We start from the raw sequence: 9,513 nt of genomic DNA, 5'->3' as shown, positions 1-9,513 counted from the left end.
CGATGAGTTAGGCACGGTCCCAGCAGGGATGGCTGAGGGAGGCCAGATCTCGCTGATGTGGAAATGGGAGCTGGAGAGGAGCCGGGGGAGCTACGCTGGGGCGCGGGGAGGTTGCCACGGCCTGCGTTCTTCGTGGGACGGGCCTGGGAACCTGTGCACGACTGGCACGGCTGGGCCTCGCTGATCTGCTCCCTCCCGTGATGTGCTGAAAACAGACTCCGCAATCTGTGTGATTGCAAAGCAGGTGTGTTTATTCAGCGCTGGGCAGCACGGGAGGTGGTCCCGCCAAAGTCGTGCGCGCCCCAACGTGGCAACTTGTCTTAGATTTATACAATTCAGTGTTACATAGACAGAAGGTTTCCCAATACGCCTGTACATATGTATGACCTGTCCCCGCTTCGTATTAAAATTAGCCCCAAGAAGTCATTTCCAGAAACTTCTCCCCTCTGCCCTTGCGCAGTGCCTCCTTGTGGTGGTCGTCAGGGGTCCTGGAGATGAAGGCTGATGGCTCCTCTTCGTCACCGCTGGTAACCCCTTGTCCTTGCGCAGACTCAGTTGCTCCTCGGCTCCTGCCCAAACTTCAGGGTCGGTTTCAGCCGGTTTTTAAGACAGGTTCATAATGATTATGGGGGACTGTCTGTTGTAGGGGGGCACAGGACTTCTTGCTTCAACTAATTTGTACAATGGCTAACAGAAACATTAAGCAACATCTATTAATTCGATCCCCTGGGCTATTCAGCAATCTAGGTCACCATTAAGCAACGCCTTATCTACTAAGATTCCCTTAACTCCTCCTCTCACCAGCTGAAGACCCAGCCTGTGCCACCAGCCCGTCACCTCCCCTCCGCTGTGCCCGGGCCCTCGGCACATGGGACCTTCTTGACGGCGGCGCTGCTGCCAGGCTCATGCCTCGGGAAAAGAGCTGGGCGGTTGGCAGAGTGGGTGGAGGTGCATCCGTGGCTTGATGTCTTCCGTAGTGCCAAACCTCGGGCGTGCTGTGCGTGGTGGCACTTGCTGTGCCTCGCCGGGGCATGAGTAGTGGTTTCCTGTCTTTGAGAACTGAGATTTTAGTAAAAATAATTGTTTACGCACAAAATAATAATAAAAAAAATTAAGACTGTGTTTCATAGTGCCGCTAAAAGAAAATATTTTGAGACTTGTTGTCAGGTAAAATAGCAAAGTGTTGTCCGGACATGAGGTTGGTGTGACAGCCAGGAATGGCTCCCAGGACGTTCTGCGTTCTGGTGGGTCACAAACCGGGTTGATATACCCCAAAAAAGTGAGTTCAGTGGGGCTGGGCTGGCTCTGGACGGCCCAGCTCTAACACAAATGCTCTGTCTCATCATTCATTATCTTTACCTTCCCCTTTAAAAAACCCCCCAAACAAACCAACCTGTCATATGGCTCTGGGATGTCTCCCTTTATGGCAAAATGCTCGCTTTTGATTGCTGTTGGCATTCTTTGGAGACTGTTACCAAATCACTAAATCCCATACGGTGCTGCCAAGGATCTCACAGTTCCTCAGTATCTCAGCCCTGATTGTTTTCTCCCAAATAAGGCCTTTTTCACAGGGCAAAATTTTGTACTTTCTGCTGTTCTCTTTAATACGTCTAATTTCAGTTCAGCAAAAATACTCTTCCTGGACCAGTGACAGAGTAAACCAATAATTAGCCAGCAAGCAAAATACTAATTCTTTTTTTTTTTTTTTTCCCCCAGAATTAAAGTGTTTTAGAGAAACACATTTTAAAGATAAATAGCAGTCTAATTTCCTTGCCACCATGGGTGGGAAATGTCAAAATACTCAGCTATCTATGCTGAACTGAGTATGCCTTTAGAGCAACAATCAATATCACATTTGCTAAACGAGGAATGTATCACAAACGTGGCTGTGGTGATACATTAAGCATTTGTAAGGATACAATAATCACTTAAATGATTCAGTTATGATTCCATAACCTTTTCTGCATTATCTCAGTATAATACATGTAATTCCAGGGATCTGTATCTGCTACATATATCATAACAGAAAAAAATCAGATGTTCTGTTGTGAGGCTGGCAAACTGAAGTATTAAAAATATATGAGCCACTTCTTCTCCAAACCCTAGGGTTTCATTAAAAACCGTTATGCTAATCTTTTTGGCTTCTTTCGATATGTTAATCTATTTTGATTTCTGTTGTTTTTTCACTTAATCGCTGGGGGTACGTTTGAGTCACACTTTTAAGCTTGTTTCTGCCATCTTGAGGGAGAGGACATTTTTTATGGGCTACTGAGATTCTCAAATAAGTCACGTGACTGAAGAAGCTGGGGTTTCTTTTAGGAAACAGTAAATACAATAATAATCATAATAAAATGATGAGTACTGGAAACTCTGGGACCAAAACCCAAGAGTTCCCTAGTTCTTCCTTTGGATGATATTGCATTTTTTACGACCTTTACGCTGCAAAGAGCTATATTTGTGTGCAGCGTGTGTAACTCTAGCTGGCGCCTTAAATCTAAATTCGAAACCCCAAATTGGGCATTAACTCTAATTTAGTCTCTGACTATAAATTAGTGTCCACCAGCCTTTCCTACAGGGGCGTAGTGAAGACACTGTGAAGATTTTTCTTGAGATATGTGACTTCTGTCAGGTTACATGCTACTGTCAGGATGTTTATTAAATAAGGTATGATTAATTTGGGGGGTTTTAATGTAAACCTGCTAGAAAACATACTGAGCATATAAATATTTATATTTATTATCACAAAAGGCAGTCTTCAGCTTGATGAGTGCGAGAGTCACTAAGCTTACACTTTAATCCATCCCAGCATGTGGTGTGTTCCCAAACTCAGACTGGAGTCACTGGAAGCCGTTTGCTGTTCTTCCTGCAGCATTAACCCCGGGCCGGGTTAAAACCAGAGAGCAGCAGGTTGTAGACCGAAGAGCAACTGTCTCAATGCCAAGTTATTTTATTACATTTGGTGAGGGCAAGCGTATGTGTATCCCAAAGAATGTGAGTTAATCTGGCCAGTGCCAATCTGTCTGTGAGTAGCCCAAATTACTGTAATTCAGATGAAGTCAGAGCGCTTCAGTATGATGAAGGGCTTTTTCCTTTTTAGCAGCTGTTTATCAAAGATACACCCAGCCAGCTGTGACGAATTTTCATTTTATTTTAGGAGTGCTTTTTGTAAGTACGTTCGTTTAGAAACAAAATTTAAATACCACGGCACCAGACCTTGTGGGATTTAATTCGTATGGTCTCTTCTGTATTGCGATTGCTGGTTGGGAATAGCGGCTCATTGCAAAGTTGCTGTCGGTTAACCTCTTAGGATTTTGGTGTCAGAGGATGTTAATCACCTTTCCAGAGGGAAAAAACCAGGAAAGGACAGCGATGTAAAGGATATTAAATCACAGCAATAGTTAGAAGTTCATTTAGCGTTGCTGAGGGTCATACTTGGGATGGAGAAAGCAAAGGCTTGGGTGCCGGTTGCCTGAGACAAGGGCATTAATTACGGGTGCCGTTCTCAGCAAAAGGTGTTGGCAAACAAACACCAACCTCCCACTTGTCAGTCATTCATACACACGAAAACAGAATGTATGTTCTACCAAAAATACATCTCTACCCCCCCCAAAATACACTATTTGGTCAGTTTGTGGATTAATCACAGCACTTTTCCTCCCATTTTCTCAGTGTATGACTCCTGTGTCCGCTTCCCTACTGTCCTCAGGAGGCAAAACTGTGTGACTGGCGAGAGGATAAAAGAAGAGGAACTAACAGCAGCTATACTGGCAAAGCCTTCGCCATGTAAAGTGCCAAAGCTTATTTACATCCCTCAGCCCCCTTCAATCTCAGCACTAGTTGAGAGAAAATAAGCTGTCAGAACGTATAAGCAGCCGATGCACTCCCTCTTCTCTACCTACATACTTGAATTAAGTGGAAAATTAAATTAATTTACTATGTTGCTGGGGTAAGAGGCACTAGATGGTGCTGTAACATACACTTTTGCAGATTTTTTTTTTCGTGGTGAGAATTAATCAGGCAGCTGAGCTGCATTCTTAGCTTTGGAATTTCTATTTTTAGGGGCTTCACAGCAAACAATGGAAAAGTTTGATCTCTGACCTAATCCCTTTAAATTAGTTCATCTCCGACCCAATCCCTTTAAATTAGGGTTTTGTGTGTTTCTGCAGCGTGCTGTTTTGACTACTTCTGTTTAAAAAGTAGTCTGTATCGTCTCATTAAAATAGAAAAAGTCCTGTGTATGTATGCCTTTGATTTCTACTCTGCCAATAAATTGGCTTGTTATATACCCAAACCCACTAGTTCTAGGCAGAACAAAGCAATGGGTCTAAGTATTTCAAAATAAAAAGTGACTCTCAACTTTAGGCAATTTGTTAAATACTGACAGTAAGAAAGCAGTACGGGACAAAAAGAAAATCTAGACTTTAGACCTGGGACAAGCCGGTTACGAAAAACACACGAAGCCATTTTCATACCAACAACCAGGCAGTCCCACCACTAAAGACACTTGCCCTCTCCACACACCCAGGGAAATGCCTGGCTTTTCAAGTCAATCAACACAAGTTACCCGTTGAACTTACTACCTTTGTCACAACTGCGTTGCACAAACTAGGAAGACGTGCCAGGTTCGGAGCAGTACTGCCAGTGGAAGGCCCTGGTACAGACGTCCAGCAAATAGGGAAAAATGCCTTCTTTTCATTGTAAAACCAGAACAGACCCTAAGCTGTCAGCTTCACATACACCAGGTTATCAAATTCGCCATCCCAAACCTACTGCATCATCAGAGCTGTCCATTTCAATATTCAGTATACTCTGAGAGAACACAGACAGCAGAGCAAGGCAATTCCAAAAGCAAAAAAAAGCAGTGATGGACAGGAGGACTGTTCTAGAAATAAGTGTGGTTGGACGATGCTTGCGAAGTTAAAGAGCAGCAGATGACCAGTTTATCACGAAAGTGTTAATGCCCCAATTGCCATTCTAGTAAGAACGGGGCGTTTTTACGACTCTTTTTTTTAATATTTGCTGCCTAGGCCAGGCTAGCGTGACAAATGAGCAGCTCTGAGTATGCAAAAGGCTTTCAGACAAAGAGCCTATTAGCCAAACATGTCTATTACTATGCGGAGAAGCAAATTCTCTTGCCAGTGAACTCTCGCCAAGTAACAAACTATTTGGCGTGTGTGCAAACCCCATATTCAACCCAAGTGACAGACAGCATGGGCTAGAAAGCAAATGTAGCTACGAACAGCAATTTGGTTCAATAAAGAGACTGGAAAGTGAGGAAAGACTCCATTTGAGGTAACGCTAGCTGGAAGGGTATACCGAGGCAGAGAGACCCGGTGTCCTTTAGGTACCTTTAGGACGGCTGCCTCTACAGAAATCCACAGCTTCCAGACAGCGTAGGGACGAGTGTATCCTTCCGAGGAAAAGGGGCCAAGACCTGCTCCCGTGTGACTGCTGCTCTTACAAATCGAGCTGTAAATCGGTGCCCTCGGTGGGCAGCTTTACCGTTGCCGATGTAAATTCGAGATGGGCCCCAAAGGCGGACGCTGAGCTGCTCCAGACACTCCCTTCTGTGGCTGTGGGGTGCTGGGCTTTAAAGAGACTGTCAGCAGGGCCAGTGGGAAAACCAGCAGCGGTGGGGAGCAGAGCTCCAGTGGCACCCTGGTGACCGGAGAGCTTGGAAGAAACAAATTCTGTTCCAGCTTCCTTAACCTGCTCTGCAAGCCTCTGGGGTTTGTGCTGCTCCTGGGCCGCCCTGAGACGTGTCCCTAGCTTTCAGATGGAGGTTAGCACAGACCTGGTGTACCCACAGCTGGTGTAAGCTGCAAAGAAGACTCATCAGACACAAGGGTCTGATCTGTCCTTTAATATTTTCCATAACAAAATTTGTGGTTGGCTTTGTGTTAATTGGGTTGCAAGATCTTCAGCCAGTAACTCCATTGAGCCTTGCTAGCCGTAACATTTCCTTTTCTTTCTCTGTTGTTCTTATTGGATCTGTCAGCATCCGTCTTAGCGAAAAGATCAATGTACGTACAGTTCCAGGCAGTATTGCCGAAGGAGATCTAACCAGCCCTGTCTGAACAGGAGTTTACTCCTGCGACCCCTCCTCACAGCGCGAGCAGTGTCGCTTTTATAAATGTACGTATTAACCAATCGAGACAATGAACTTGTTCCCATATATTATGTAAAACGATGTAAATGGTTTTATATGCATTTAGATAGAGGTAACTAGTTAATAAATTTGACTTCAGTTTAAAATACAGAGTACTAAGTGTGAGTTAAAAGCACTATCCGTCTCGCACTGCGTATATAGAGTGTGCTGCTCCCATTATTCATGCAGAAAAATCACTCACTCAGGAAGGTTCAGAGAAGTTAATATGGCGACATTTACAACAATACTGTCCTTAATTTGGGGAGGAAAACACTTGATTCTGTTTGAGGCTTTTGCTGGCTTCACGTGGCTGCAGTTTGTCTCAGGGAAGAAGGCACGTAACCTCAGCAGATGGTGGCAGTGAAAATGTATCACCAAGTCAGAGCTAACATTGACAAAGAGTGAAAGAAATGCAGCGAAGTCTTTGAAACCAAGACCTTTCTGTGTTTTTTTTCTTCACAAAGTAGCGAAATTTAGCAGAGACTGAGTACATTTTCTTTGTAGTCTGCTTCCTTAAGTTTTCTCCATTTTGGGGGGCTGAAAGTTATATTGTTAACATCATTCCCGAACGTTTTTTTTTTAGCCGTGGTACTGAGTATTGCATCACTGCCACCCAAAGGTGGTTGCACTGCAAAGGCGGTGGGAAAAAATTGGGCATAAACTACGTGGAATGGACATAAATGCCAAACTCTGCTGGATTTTGCCTGGGGGAGCAGAGGAACGGGCACTCTAGACACGCTCTTACGCTTTTGCAGTCCCCATTTTGCTCTTGCTTTTGCAGGGCTGCCATCGTCCCTGACCCTCACGTACGATAGAGCAGCCTGGCTCCCACAGGTAATGGTACATTGGGCATGGCAAGTCTGGCCGTGCTTTCTATCTGCCTTGGCGTGTTCTTTACCATCTCCTAGAGTGATGCTGCAGAACATTCACACTCTGAAAGAAATCTCAGGAAACCCTTTAACTGCTTTTCAGCCACTTTGAAGAACGCGGGAGACGTGAAAGAGCTGGAAGATCACCCAGAGAATCTGGCCTTACGACTCGTATTGGACGTGGCAGCTCTATCGAGCTCATTCCAGCCTATAGTCTAATATTAGAGCTGTCACATGTCACACACCAGTTTCAGCCATGCGGATGGGTGACAATCCCGGCCTTGCTCTCACGGCATTTCCCTGCACGGAACCTGTGGCTACGTCCTCCTGGTACAGCTGAGTCCTGTTGGGAGGGTAGTTACAGCCTCAGAGAGGTGTTCGGATTCCCTTGCTGCCCCACGTTTAAAATCCATCCAGCTGCCAGTTTTCACCTCTGTTGGAAGGAAAAAGAAGGATCTTGGAATGAACAAAGGATCCCGCTGCCAACGGTATGGATAAGGGAACCTCTGTCAGATAACCTCTCATGTACAACACTACTTATCGAGCAGTATTCTCTCTTCACTAGCATAACCGTCACATTAAGAGGATTCCTCTACCTGAGAGAATCTCCTAACGAAACACTGAACTGACTAACAGCTTTAAAAGGCGTCAGCTAAAGCGATGGTGAAACCCTCCGCTGGGAATGGGAGGGAAATATACCTTCTGAAAGATGGAAATTCTCGCTCTGCACACGATGTTGCAAGTAGTTGATTACCAGTAGTTTCAGAGTACTGGCTGAACATTCAGCTGGCATCAAGTTAGCTCTCTTTTGAGAGTTTTACGGCGCTTGTGCCTTCAGAGTGCAGGCTGGGTGTGTGTTAGTGAAGGTTCGAGAGGGCTGGATGAACGTGGGGGTGCACATACACAACGTGGGCCCGAGACTCCACGGAGGAAGTAATTATGGCAAAGCTCGTTAAAAGGCTGTCTCCATTGAGGGGTTTCATGAGGTAAAGAATAAAACAATTATTTAAAAAATTTTATACCTATCGACTCTACGATTTGTTTAATGCCTGAAATACCAGGTAAAGGAGCGAGATTAAGGAAACACATTCTAATAATACACAGAGTGATACATAAAAATGCAGTAATTCTATTTTAAGCTGTTATCTAATTGCAGAGAAAATAGCACTGCAGGAAAAAATATAGCAATTCAGTCCTCAAGAGTTATCACACCAACTTTTCACCCTGTTTAAGGGCAGATGTACACTGATCCCAAAAGGAAACAGATGTTTTCAAACAATCACAGCTCATTTATAGGGATAATTACCTGTAAATAGTAAGGTTATTAACGTTATTAGTTGAATATTACTATCTATCAAGCATGAAAAATTCATCAAAGTAGAAGTTCTACTGCTGAAGTCCCACTTAGGATTAATTTCCTTCAACGGCTGAGTATTTAAGGAGATTTTTAGCAATATATCATATTTTATTGGCTATTCACAAAACGGTTGATTTTCTACAATGTTCCAAATCACCGTAAGCTCTACATTTTAAAACACTAATACCTCCTCAAAATTTGTCATGGATTTCATGCTTCACAAGTTTTAAGACCCCGAAGAAGCCAACAAACTCTTCCACAAGGAACTGACCTTCATTTAATGACCTGTCTATCAATGGCAAGTAAGAATATTGACAACCAATGCTGAGATACAGATTAATAAACTCCAGTCCAAATTTCCAGGTAAATACCCATTTTTTGCCCCTTTTTTGTTCATTCTGTTTCATGTAAATTGAATATTGTAGGTTCTTATAGGGCTTAAATATGTACTGTCTAAATATGTGTCATACAGCTAGGTATGTTTTCTTCACAGCGTTTTTCAAATCATGTATTTTGTACGTGTACATTTTTTTTGGCATTTAGTTAAACTAGAATAGAGGCCAATTCATTTTGTCTGTGCCTACGTTTCTGAAAATTCAATTAGTCAGTCTTTTATTACAGACATATAAACAATTTACTAATGTCTTTGGAAAAAAAGAAGTAGAAAAATGTATGTAGTTTCCCATTTTAAATGTTCTGTTGATTTTTAAAGTATCTTCCCCCCCATTCCATATTACAGAAGGCAAATCTAAGGCACACAAGGCGTGGGACCATTAAACCACCGCTGTGAATTCATTTCCAAAGTCAGGTAAAAAGTCATTCCATTGTCCTTTTGAAAATCATCCCCCCAGCACCTGTAACATAAGGAAATGAAAAATGGAAGAGACTGTTAAGCTAAATGGCCTTTTGGAAAGATGGAGCAAAAGCCACACAAACGATGTATTGTGGGAGGTCAGCTAAATGCTGTGTTTTCTGTGGTTTATGTTTTGCTCTTCCCCCAGATAAGTAGGGCTTGAAATAAAAAGAGGCCTGACTAGAAATGTGTTCACTGACTTTCGTTGAGGTCTGACGCTCCAATGGAAGAAGACTCGCCGTCTTACAAAATGCCAAATGGCATAATTCCCTTTTAATGCCCTATT

The sequence above is a fragment of the Leptosomus discolor genome, chromosome 9 (genome assembly GCF_034619465.1).
Source record: "Leptosomus discolor isolate bLepDis1 chromosome 9, bLepDis1.hap2, whole genome shotgun sequence".
Lineage (NCBI taxonomy): Eukaryota > Metazoa > Chordata > Aves > Leptosomiformes > Leptosomidae > Leptosomus > Leptosomus discolor.
This window is presented reverse-complemented; position numbering follows the sequence as displayed.